Source organism: Vicugna pacos, chromosome 6, assembly GCF_048564905.1.
Source record: "Vicugna pacos chromosome 6, VicPac4, whole genome shotgun sequence".
NCBI lineage: Eukaryota > Metazoa > Chordata > Mammalia > Artiodactyla > Camelidae > Vicugna > Vicugna pacos.
The window spans coordinates 74,199,488-74,212,725 of NC_132992.1; the positions used below are offsets into that span (position 1 = coordinate 74,199,488).

Sequence of the window (13,238 nt, forward strand, 5' to 3'; positions counted from 1 at the left end):
GATAGATGAAGTGGCACACAGAGGAGGGAGACTGTTGGGCAGGGGGACCTCAGTTTCTACTGTTTCGACCAGATGCTGTGTCCTGGAGACCTTTTTCACTGATGATACTCTATCAGGACTACCTTGTCTGTAAGTGACTGGGCCAACCTGAAGGGCTACCACAGAGAATTTTAGTGGCGCCAGTAAGGGAGAGAGTCTAAGCGTTGTTCTGGATGGAGGCACAGCTTGATGCACAGCCTCGTGCAACGTTACCAAGCTTTGTGCTCTCATCTCTCAGCTTCGTTCTGTTATCTTTTTGCCTTATGATCACAGGATTAATGCCGCAGGTCCAAACTTCACTCTGCTTAGTTTCTATCTGGTGGTTGGGGTGAGTGATATTAGAGCTTCTTTCCTGAATAATCAGAAAAAGAATCTGCTTTTCTTGACCCTATAAAGTTGCCTGCTACTTCCTGGAACAATCACTGTGCCCAGGAAAGAAGTTACACTGATTATCTTAGGTCAGTTGGTGTAAGGATGGATTGAGAGAGGGTAACCTGTAGCTCCTCAAGGAAATTCCATTTACCCTGGAGAAAGGTGATGACATCCTTCACTGGAAACTTCTCAAGTGACGACTTACATCTTAGCTCCTTCAGACAGTGTTTTGTCTCCAGGGACGACAGCATCTACAAGACTCACACCTCTTACTGCTCTTCTTACCGATCAGTGTGTGAGCTGTAGTCTCAGCAGTTCACCGCAGTGGCTCAGTGGCATGGAGAATAGGAACAAATGGCCAAAGAGACTGTAACACAGAAACTGGCTTTTTCAATGGCCCTGTTAATTCCTTCACTCCTGAGTCAGGGCTCTTATTTAGATCAGAGGGACCCAGAACATCTTTGGTCCTACAGATGGTGTCGGTTGGGTTTACATATGGGAAGATACATGAGTGGGAGCAGCTAATGTCAGGAGGGCTGCATTGGAACACTGGATTCAAGTCAAGAGAAAAGTCTTGAGGTTTCAGTTGATGAAGAGAAACCTCCTTGATGGAAAGATGTGAATTTCTGGTGGCCTCTCTGTAAGGACGAAGAAAGAGGCCTCATTTGGAGATGATTATAATTCCACTAGACACAGTCTTGAGGTGTATTATACAGGGGCTACTAGAAGGGGAGTCAGGGTCTCCTGCCATGGGTACTACTTGTCTGTGGCTTCCTTCCCTTGGCCCTGGGAAAGGAACTTGGTAGGGAAAGCTTACACTATCTACCTATATGACTTTGGATAGTTCACTTAATCTTGTCGAGTCCAGATTTCCTAATTTGTAAATGGGGATAATATAAAGAGCTACTTCATGAAGAAATTGTGAAAATTAAATGAAGTAATATTAGGTAAAAATTAGCTATAAGCTTGGCCCACAGTTGAAAAGTTAATATCAGTTTCAGCTTTTTCCTCCTTGTCATTAAGCTTTAGTCTAGAGACTCAACAAGTTGCAAGTTTTTCTCTCAACTCAACACATGACTTCATGACACTAAGCATGTTGATAATGAATGACTGAAATTAACTTGTTATGAATGATTCTTTCTCTCTCTTCTCTTCTTGGATTTCATATTTTTTTGCACAGTTGTACCAGACCACAGAAAAATGGAGATGTTCTGGTTAAGTGGACCCCTCCCTTCCTGCAGCACAGTCATTGGATCAGAGCCACTTGTGTTGGAATCCCTGCTCTGCCCCTGACTGGCTGTATCATCTTTGGAAGTAAATTAAATCTCTCACCTCATGACCTTGATCAGTAAAATGAAGATAATAATACTTGTCTGCAAAGTTACTGTGAGGCTTTGAGACAATTCATGGAAAGCCTGGCCCTGTTATGATCTGTACATCGTTAGTGCCCATCCTGTAGGATTTTACAATTCAAAATGTCAAGGCATGGTAGTCCCCAGAAGCGTACAGGCCCAGAGCACCTCATCTGATGTTGGGGATGCCCCTAAATTGGCTATACATATACATGTATATAATATCAAGGTCCACCAGAGCAGTTGCTCCAAGCATGGGGCCAGGAAGCCTGCTAGGTTTTTTTTTTTCCTCAGGGATGACCCCTACGATTACCACTTTGGATGAGAGGTTGGATTTCATGGACCTCAAATGTCCTTTTCCAACTCTGAGATTCTGTGTGCCTACGATTTTGCTTCCATTTAGGAAACAACCCTTATAATTGCTAGTGGTATGGCATGAAGGAAGTTACTTAATCCCTCTATTCCTCAATTTCTTAATTTTCGAGTAGGGCTAAACTAATCCATACATGCCAGGATGGTCATGAAATAATGGAAAAGATACGTAGTTGCTGAGCACAGTGTAGAAGGGTATCAGTACTGCTCACAGATGGCCAGTTCTCATTTGGGTCGTAGTAGGGTGACACTTCCTAGATCGCTTGTTGTAGGGTGGTGCCATGTGACTAAACCCAGCCGATGAGTTATGGGTCAAAATGAAGCCTGTATCTTCTCGATCAGAGCATTTAATTGCTGCTATGTGACTTTTGGCACAGTCACCTTAACATTTGGGATGCTGGCTATTCAGTATGCCTGACCTCCCTACCCTTGGCCAATGTAGTGTGAGGGAGAATACCTTTTGGGGTGTTGAGACACCGAGATTTTGGAGGTGTTTTTGCATCTGAATAACCTAGCCTACGTGGCCCAAGACAAAGGTGGGCATTTGCTATGTGCCAGACATGTGTTAGTTCATACTTTATAATGATACCCTAGAAAGATGTGTCATTATTATCCTTAGATTTACATGGGGAAGCTAAGCAGACATGTTAAGTAAATTTCCCAAGGTCTTGAGGGTTTAAACCCACATCGTCTGACTTGAGAGCTTGTGCTCTTAATCACCGTTCTGCAGACTCCATAGACCAGGCCTGTGGTTTCCTGGTATGATCAGCCAGCATTAATTCTGCCTTCCCTTTCTCTTGAACTGTATTCCCTGTAGTTTCATTTGGAAATGATCTCCTCTGTTGGCTGTTACTCTTCAGAGTGCTGGTGAGGCTGGGAAGTCAGCAGCATGGCCTGCTGTGGTTCTCTGACTCTCAAGTTATCACAGGAAGTCTCTCATTTTCTTTACTTTGCTTGACCACTTTTAGTTTTTAACCTAATATTTAAACCAAAATCTTTGATATGGGGACAGGAAACCTCTTAAGAGATGAAAGGCATTTTCCCCCCTCTCTTTGCTTGAAGGCATCAAAGTGATTATCTTGAGTCAGGCTTCCTAGAATCAGAGCCTGAGATGGGGGTTCCTGTGTCTGTGATTTATTGAGGGAGTGCTCCTGGGAGAAACCTGTAAAGAAATGAGGGAGGCAGGGTGGGGCAGGGAAAGAAGCCAAGCAAAGATGTTATATAGCTGCAGCCTGGTCTCAGCCTGACCCATGGGGGAGCTGTGGTGTACGATTTGTACCACAGAGCTTGTTCTGCATTGAAAACAAGGGGACTGAGCTTTTATTCCCCTGAATCAGTGGTCATTGGCCTTGGATGTAACCTCCCTGGCATCTCCAGATGAGGTGGTTCCCATAGGCTAAAGACAATCCTCCAAGAAGAATGCAGGGGTGAGCTAGTTACAGCCAACCCCTGCAGCAGGCGGGGGATGGGAGCACCTGCCAGATAAAAGGATCTGGAAGATGCACCAGTAGCACCTACTGCAGTGTTTGAGGTCAGTGGCTTATCCTTTTGGGATGTGTGCCTTTTCTGGAGGTGATGGTGTCAAGCTAAGGGGAGGCAGCAAATTGTGTAAGGCAGTAGTAGAATGTGATCGCACCGAGGCCTCAGTACATGCTTTTTGTTGACATCCAAGAATTGTGTGTGTGATTGTGAGGGCATGGTGAGCAAAAAGCTCTGTCCTGACCTTTGGACCTGGATCTGATACATGTTTTCTGGTCACCTGGAAAAGTTTTCTCTTCACTTTCTACCTTTTTAAATGGGCAAGTTGGCTGCCGAAAATGTTTTGACAATTCTTGGTGTATTTTCCTTCCTAGTAAAATAGGCAGCTTCAACCTGATAGGCCCCAAATCAGCAACAGCCTGATAATATTAACACCAACACCAATGCAATTTAGTAAGTGCCTGCCATGTGCCTGGGGCTTTGGTTGTAATATTATTTTATCTAATCCTCCCCATGACCCTGCAAGAAAAGGAATAATAGGGTCCATTTTATGACCCAGAACAATAAATATCAGGGAAGATCAGTAATTTGTCTGAGGACATGCTATTGAAACCATTTGCATGTAAGTAATAAAGGAAACAAATCATAGCATCCAAGAATGGAAGATTAAGGAGAAAACGATGAAAAACCACATACTCACCAAAGAGTAGAAAATACAGTGTGTAACGGGGAAGTCCTGCTCTTTGGATTAATGTGAACATCTTGCCATGCTGAGTGTGCAGGAGGAGAGCACGGCGAGGCTGATAGGCTGGAGACGGGATTTAGTTCCAGTGCTGTTTGACTCTAAAGCTGAAACAGCTTACTTTTCCAGCTGTTCCCATAAACATGTGATTTTAAGGTGTCTGCCCACTTAGTTCTCAAGCATGCATTCCAGTGTAGAAGAGTGGTTAAGCACCCAGGCCTTAGAGACGGACGGACTTGAGTGCTGGCTCTGTGACTTGGGGCAAGTTACTTAACCTCCCTAAGCCTCAGTTTCCCATTTGTCACATGGGGTAATAGTGCTTAGTTTGTATAACTCTCATGTGGATTAAATGACATCATGTGTGTAAAATGCCCATCATGCAAAAAGCACCTATTCTCTACCAGTTATAATATATCCATGAAGAGCTTTCAGTTTTGTTGGGGAGAAAATAGTTTCAGTCTGTGGTGTTTAATAATAAACTACGGCAAAAATCAGTGTCTTTGAACAATGATAATGTATTATTTCTCATAGTTTTGTAGGTGGACTGGGTGAACAAACCAGTTATGTTGCACGTAATGGCAGCCTGGTCTCTCATGTGGTTGCATTTAGCTGGGAGCTTAGCAGAGGTCCAAGAAGGGATGTCCAGGGAGGCAGTGGTCCTCCTTCACATGCTTCTTATCAGTAGTCCAGATCAAGCTTCTTATATGGCAACTGGACTCCAAAAGCCCCCAAACTGAAGCTGCCTTTTTAATCCTCAGGCCTAGAGTTGGCACACTGTCACTTCTACAGATAAAGCAAATTACATGGCCAGACCAGCTTCAAAGGGATAAGAGTCAGACTCTGAGTCTCATTGGACAGAGTGGCATGTGTATATTGGAAGGGGAGGAATTATTGGCAGCTGTATTAGGGTTCTCCAGAGAAACAAAACCAATAAGATATATACACGTGTGTGTGTGTGTACATATATATATATATATATATATAGAGAGAGAGAGAGAGAGAGAGAGAGAGAGAAAGAGAGAGAGAGAGAGAGGGAGAGAGACTTGGCTCATGTGGTTATAAAAACTGAGAAGTCCCACAATCTGCCATTTACAAGGTGGAAAACCAGGAAACCTGGTGGTGTAATTCAGTCTAAGTCTGAAACCCCGAAAATTGGGGGATGGGATGGGGTAAGGCTGATGGTGTATGTCCTGATCTGAGTCTGAAAACCCTAGAACCAATGTCCAAGAGCAGAAGAAGATGGAGGTCTCAGCTCAAGCAGAGAGAGTGGATTTGCCCTTCCACCGTCTTTTTGTTGTATCCAGGCCCTCAGTGGACTGGATGAAGCCCTCCCACATTGGTGAGGGCTGTTCTCTTTACTCAGTTTACTGAATCAAATGTTAATTCTCTTCTGGAAATACCCTCAGAGACACACCTAAAAGTAATGTTTTACCAGCTGTCTGGGCATCCCTTAGACCAGTTGACATATAAAATTAACCATCATGGCAGCCATATTTGGAGACTATCTCTCTAGACCTTACTGTCTGACAGAGTGCTGTGTTTAGGCTACAGATATTTACCATGAAGGCTGACACCCTGTGGAGTGGGTTAGTGTTTTTAGAGATGATGTCACAGAGGACCTGGGGCTTCAGTTGGACCCTGAATGAAGGATGAGAAATTGCTATGGTGGGAAAAGAAGAGGGTCTATCTACTGTTTTGCTTTTTCACCCATGACAACCAGGACAAACTCAGTATAAGTTTGGGAGGGAAGATGGGGACCCTGACTTTAACTGTCAGATTGATCTAGAGTTGTCAAATGGGATAATTTAACCCTCAAACAAGGGTGATTTATCCCGTGTATTGTAATCAGATAGTCATCTAAGTAGTTCCCAGGAGCTCTGGTAAATCACTTTTAGTACATATTGAAAGTGACAATATTGTATTTTATCACCGAATTACCATCTTACAGTAATAACTAATGCAAGGCATCGGCTTTGGCTCCAGTGCTGAATTACACCCACTTGGAGGCACATAGATCCAGATGCGAGCTGTCACTTCCGTCTGCTTGCCTGTGGCCAGGACCAAGAGTCTGGTAGGGAAATTGTACTATTGCAGCCTTTGCAAATTAGCCTGGTTCAGAGATGCCTGCGGTCTTGTGAAGTGTGGAACTTTTCTTCAGTGGAGTTTGGGTCAGTATGAACTAGGATGGGCCTAGTGATTCTAGTAAATGAGCGAAGAGTGCTTTGATGACTAAAGGCAAGGATCTTATTTAAACAAGAAAAAAAGGACTGGTCAGGAATCAGGCTCAAATGATCTCTTGCCTGGGCTCCAGCTGCAGCCTTGTAACTGGTCTTACTATCAGTCCCCTCAAAACCATCTTGTGCAGCAGCCCCCACAGTGATCTTCTTGAGATGCAGAGACAACCATGGCAGCCCCTTGCTTGAAGCCATTGCAGCCTACCATTGCCTGGGGTGTTGTCCACGTTCCTCAGCCTATAGGGCACTCCGTGGTCTGGCTCCTGCCTGCCCGTCCAGACTCAGCTTGCACCGCTCCCCGTCTTGAACTTTCTGCTCTGCCCACACGCACCAGGCTCTCCTTCTCTGCACTGTTGTTCATCTCCTTTTCTCTTCCTGGAGCGTGCTCTCCAAGCTGCCCACACTGCCCTCCTTGGCCTGACCAACTCCCTCGGTCCAGGAAGATGCACTGCAAACAGCTCCTCCTGGAAGCGTTCGCAAATGCGCTCAGGCTGCCGGGCATCTCACTCCTCTCATGGTTTCACTGTCACATTGCATTGTCCTTATTTATTTATGCCTCTAGCTCTACCACTAGGCCAACTGTGAGCTCCTTGAAGCCAGGAACTCATTTTAATAATGTTGGCATCCCAACCAACCAGCACAGGACTGATTGGCCCAGAGGAGAGGCTCAATAAATGTCTGTGAAAATGAATTTGTTAAAAAAAAAAAAACTCTTGGATTGTCACAATAACACATGTGCAACAGAGACTTAGAATTTCCACCCTGAATCTGAGTTTCCTGTTAGCTAAGGGGTTTCCTGCTTTGATGTTACATATCTGGATTGGAATCAGTGTGAGTATTCACTGCAAAGGTGAAATTTTTATGGCTCTGGTACGAAAGTCTGGACAAGGGCACAGAAATACATTCGTCTGGAAGGGCTTGGAGGTATTTGTACGACACTGATACATTTGGGTTCTGCTGTGTTTCTGGAGGCCTTCATGTGTTAGAAATAATGTTGTATTCTAACATTATTAGAATACAATGAAATGAATCATTCATGTTGATGCATTTGGGCTACCAGATCTCATAGAGGGTCCCAAACCATTTGCCTTCAGTTCCCTGTTCCACACCCTTCCCTTAGAAATGAGGAATCTGAGAGTAGTTTCTGGAGGTGGTAGAAGGGTGACCGCATCCTCACAGTTCTAGCCCAAGTGCACGTGCTCCTTGGAGAGATGTGGAAGGTCCCTGAGCTTAGGAACTGGATCTCCCCTTTTCGTACTGAAACCTGTAGGCAGGTGGGGCAAGAAACTCCACGCAGGCTTGGAGACAGATGTCAGCATATACCTTGCAAGGAAGTAAGGCAAGTGCGGGAGGAACAAGAAGGTAAAGGGCTTCAGAGAAAAGCCTTTTCCTACAACTTTTATTCCAGGTGCACACCTTAAGAAAGTCTTTCTGGTAGTAATGATAATAGTATGATTAATAACAATAATAATGGTGTTTTATATATTTTGAAAGTTTTCTACATGCTAGGCACCATGCCAAGCTTTTTACTTGGCCTACTTGATTTCAACTCAGAACTTTATGAGAAAGATAAATTTGATTTCTATGTTGTGGGTGAAGCACAGAGAGACAAAGAAACTTGCCCCAGGTTGCACAGCTAATGAATGGAGGAGCTGGGATTTGAACCCAGGCAGTGCAACGGAGCACTATGATCCTAACCTTGGCACCGTATTACTTTCCAAGTAATAATTAATAATGATAGTAATAGTAATAATGGTAACAAGTGCAGCTGACGTTTATTGGGTGCTAGCTCTGTGCTGGACCATTGCCAAACTCTTTACACGGAGTCTCGTCGACTCTTACCACAAGCTTTGGGGGAGGTTTTTATTTTTGTCCTCATTTCAGAGATGGATGGCTGGGACTTAGAGATCCAGTCACATGTCCGAGGTCACACAGCTAGTTCACAAAGGATCTGGATGCATTCTCGGGCTCTAGCTATCTCCTGAGACTCCAGTCCCACTTTTTATTTTGGTTTAGGAAGTGTTCTCTTTCCATCAATCCAGCTCTCCCTTTCAGCAGCCAGTTCTTATCTTCTTTCTGAGGATGGGACACAGAGAGAATTTTCTTCTTCTTTGAAGGCAAAGGCTCTCTGGCAGTGAAGACTGGTAGATTCCGCTGGGAGGTGTGGGCTCCAAAAACAGTAGTGGTAAAGCACAATGAAGAAGCGGAGAGTGCATCAGGGGGAACAGTTCTAGAGACTGGTGAACGGGAACCTGCTTCATCCCACTGTATTGAAGCCAGAACACTATCACAACAGTGACCTGCATTGGGGTCTGCATTGGTGACCAAGGGAAACTGACCCGCTGTAGGCTTTTAGTACCGTTGGTAGCGAGGACTTCACTTGGGTGTGGTGTGTGTGTTTCTGTATTTGTCTATTTGTGTATATATATATATGTATGTAGGTAGGTAGTTATGTATATATGTACACACATGAATTCCTGACTACCAGTGGTACCTACACACAGTTTTGGGGCGTAGGATGGGTACCTGTTATGTGCAGAGCATTCAACTTACTCATTTGGGCAGGGGAGATTTAAGAAGAAAAGATTAAATGGAGCCATTTCCCCTAAGCTGCCCTGGAGTCTAAGCAGAGAGGTAAGGCAGATATGTATAGGGACAGTATTTTCAGAGATTAGCTTGATTATTGGAGCTGCAAATTTTTTGAAATTATAAAACCCATAAATATTTCTTTTAAATCACAAAACCTTTATGAAGCAGTTAAGTTCTCATAATCTTTGTACAGGAAAGGTAATAGAGCAAAGTTTGTATCAGTTTGCAACTAGCAGTTAGTGTCTCTACATGTGAGTGTCAGGCTTTTGAAATATTATTATTAATAAAGTTAAGAGGACATTATGGGGAGGGATGAGATGAGATTTATCTATTCTTGTCATTATGTCTTTATCTGGGTCACCATGGAACTAATGTGATCATTTTCCACCTCCAGGTAAAACACTTACACTGCTCGCCTCCTCGTGCTGACATCTGTTGCACTTGGAAACAAATGTGTAGCTTCAGGGTAAAGTTGGAGGAAAAATATGTAGGCAGAGGAAAAGCTAGGAACTAGATTAAGAAAGGAGATTCTCACCTGAAAACTATGCATTCTGAGATCACACATAAGGTCCACCTCATTTTAAGGAATGCCCCGTGGATCCAAAAAATGCTAGTTGTAACTTCCTGGCCTGGTGAGCAGAGCATTGACAGCCTAAGAGCCAAGGGGCCCCAGGCCAGGGTTTCAGCTTTCATGTGACCTGGTGACCCCGACTTTGGTCCACTGCTGTCTGAAGAACCCCTAGATCTCGGCTTGGGACCTTCCCAAATGGGTTCTCCAAAGTGGATCCTGGTGATGAAGAGTGGGGCATCAGGAGAAAGCACTCTTCACCCCCGTGGAGCAAGGACTCACCGTGTGTGGCTGCTGATGCAAGCGGAGAGGGGAGCACAGCGTTGGGACCCAGCTCACCCGCCTTTAGACGTTTTCCTTAGGAAATATGATCACGTTTTAGATGCTAGAGAGTTATCACTTCATCTTTCAGAATGGTGACTGGTTAAAAACGTCCTAATGGCCCAAACAAGAATGACATACGTAGTTAAATTACATTGTCTGGTACTTGGAATATTAGGAATATTTTTCAGGCATTGAAAACTGTGTTTTTGAAGAGTATTTGATAACATGGATCTAGTTAAATAGATAAATATAGATATAAATGTATTTAAGGGGGAAAATGCAGAGTATTTCTTTCTATAAACTTTTTGTAAAGTATCTATATCCATCAATAGAAAAAATTCTCTAAAGAAGCATACATTTTTCAGTGATTGCCTCTGGGTACCAGAGGATTTTAATTTTCTTATTTGAACCTATCTGGCCAAGTTATTTTCTACAATCACATGTTACCTTTCCAACCATAAAGTAGCACCAAATACGAGATGTTTCTCTGTGGCACTCTAATCCCATGCAGAACTGCAGTGGGGGCAGGACAGAGGGATTTGGTCCTGCATTTGTTAGTTGGCTCACGGAGGATGAGCCAGAACTTCCCCAGGGTAAGCAAGAGGCCCTGTCTCACGGGTCATGGAGGATGGGAGGAGAGACTCGTGCAGTCTGACGTGAAGGCGGGTCTGTAGCCAAGGTAGTTGCTCTCCCTGCGCTCCTCCCTTCTCCCCAGCATTGCCTCTTTTCATCCTTCCGGGCTTGACTCGACTGGTGCTTTCCCAAGTAACTTTCCCTGGACTCCGGGTCCCAGTTCCCTTGTTGAATGTCTTTGTAGCACTTTGGAGCGCTTACCATTACTGCAATTGTATTCCCATTCTTGAGGTTATTAGATGAATGTACAGTACCTCCTCTGTATTATGTTTTATCACTTTCGACTGTCCCTCATTACTGGCACATAGTGGTCTCCCACAAATGTTTGTTAGATGAATAAATATGCTCTTCCATGCAGAGGTTTGAATCAGCTCATGGGTAGACAGATCTAATGTTTTGAGGTGGATTAGAAGGATGATGGTGTTAATTGAGAGAAAGCTTCCTAGCAGAGTCACTATGTCATTTCTCTCTCTCTCTCTCTTTTTTTTCCTGGGAAACAGTATATGATTCAACACACCAGAGAGCTAAGGCTTTGCATTCTAATGTGGGCCAATTAAGAAATCAATCAATACTTATTTATCCAGTGAAGACCATGTGCCCAGCACAGTACTAAAGGCACTAAGACCTTTGAGAAGTGGCTTTCCTCATTTCTTCAGATCATGAAATGGGTTTACTAAGACTTGCAGATTTCAGGAGGCAGGAAGGGCTAGTAGACATGAGGATGAGTAAACTGATCAAGGATTGCAGTGACTGGAAAAGGACTGTGAAAAGCCAATGGCATTTGAGCCCCAGCATTTTCTCTGTGGGGTCCAGTGAGGCCCAGTTAATCTTCCCCAAGAAAGATATGGTTAGGAAAATGCCTCCGATAATTATTGCAAAGGTGTCATCTTAAAAACAAACAAAAATCACAAGATGCCAACCTGAACTTAGAAGCATGAAATAAAAAAGCAAACTGCTCCCCAGAGGAATAATTGTGGAGTTAGCAACTCTGAATTGTGTTGGTTTAGCAGGTTTCTGCCGTTTAGGGCTGGGGACAGAGGGGAGGTGGGGAGGTTTGGTCTAGCTTAATTAGACTTTCCCTCTTGAAATGTGACAAAATAGCTACCCCAGAATGTTGCTCTCTAAAAATGCAAAAGGAGAATTCCTCCTCAGTCACATTTGTATGGAAACCAAAGATGGGAGGAGCAGACACAGACTGTCAGGGGAAAGAATATGTGGGCTGTGGATACTTTTAGACGCCAAAACCTAGTGCTCATTTTCAGCCTCGGACCTAATCATTTTTCCCCTCCTGGCATCTATGAGGGAGGTTCACATTTAGAGGGGGAACCAAATGGCTCCGCTCACAGCCTATTAGGGGCACTGTGTACCCTCCTCCCCACCCCATACCCCCCCACACTCACACGTTGTTCGGGGAGTTTGAGCAGAGCTGTCTTCGGGATGACAGGGCCTCATCTATGTAGAATTTGTCATAGTCTCTTCCTTGGTGGGCTAGGGTCCACATGGTGGAGGCAGGAAGTTGGAGGTAGGGAAGGAGAAGTTTGTTAACTAAGACTAAAGTAAAGGTCACCAAATTGCTTGCAAGCCTACCAGCCTAGTCACATCGGCTTTTTATCTCCTTGTGCAAACATTTATAGGTTTGCCAAGACCTCCAGCTAGCCCCTGGCCTCCACGTAGTCATTTTCTGTGCTAGACAGTAATAAGTCTGCTTTTATTCTTTAATGTCCTTTAATGCCCACTTCATTAGCGCAGTCCAGTTAGGGCCTGTTAGCAAGGTTTCACTGCGTCATGGTTGGCGAGGAAGGGATATTACCTGTGAGAGGAAGGCTTTCTGCTTAAGGAAGTATTTTCCCCCGAGGGGCATGAGCACACGAACAAGCGTGAGCAAAAACTTCAGGCTAAGGGTTCAGTGCGTCCTAAGTGAATTCCAGGCAAGGTGAGTAATAATCTAGGTTCCAGAGAAAAATGCACCCCGTGGGGCTTCCTGAACAGAACTAAAGGCCCCTCTTTGGATGAGGGGATCCTGTTCTGCACTGTGGGGGGTGGAACGTCCTTCTCCCACGTCGCACCTCCTGTATTTATTTCCTGCTCTGCCACGTCCTAGGTCTCTGACGTAGCCACCCTACCATCTCCTTGTTCTGCTACCACAGTGTCACTGCATCGGTCCTGCAGGGGACACTCGCAAAGAAAGTCCACCCTAGATGTCTTCTTTCCTTGTCAGTCCTCATGTCTGTCTGTTCTGAATTTGAGTCTGACGCCTGGCACCCTGGGCCTCTTGCTTTTACATTTCCAGTGTGAAAGCTCTTCCACAGTGTGGTCTGCGCTCCTCTCTTCATCCTTGTGAGCCCCAAAAGGAATTGGGAAGTGTCTGGTCAGACTGTTGGAACTAAGTTCCCGTTCCCCTCCGACTGTGGGTTTTGATCATTTCTTTCAGTAACCAGTTTGATTTAATTATTCATAGAAGAACATTCATAGTGCAAGAGGAAATGTCCTATCAAGCATTTGTCAAAGAATTGGTCTTCATCATATGAGACATC

At 44.4% G+C, this 13,238-nt stretch overlaps 1 protein-coding gene across 10 annotated transcripts in view; it reads left to right on the plus strand.

Moving 5' to 3' along the window:
• NRXN3 (neurexin 3) overlaps positions 1–13,238 on the plus strand; it is a 1,622,069-nt gene that overhangs the window by 350,439 nt on the left and 1,258,392 nt on the right. The gene's annotated exons all lie outside the window — the stretch shown is intronic.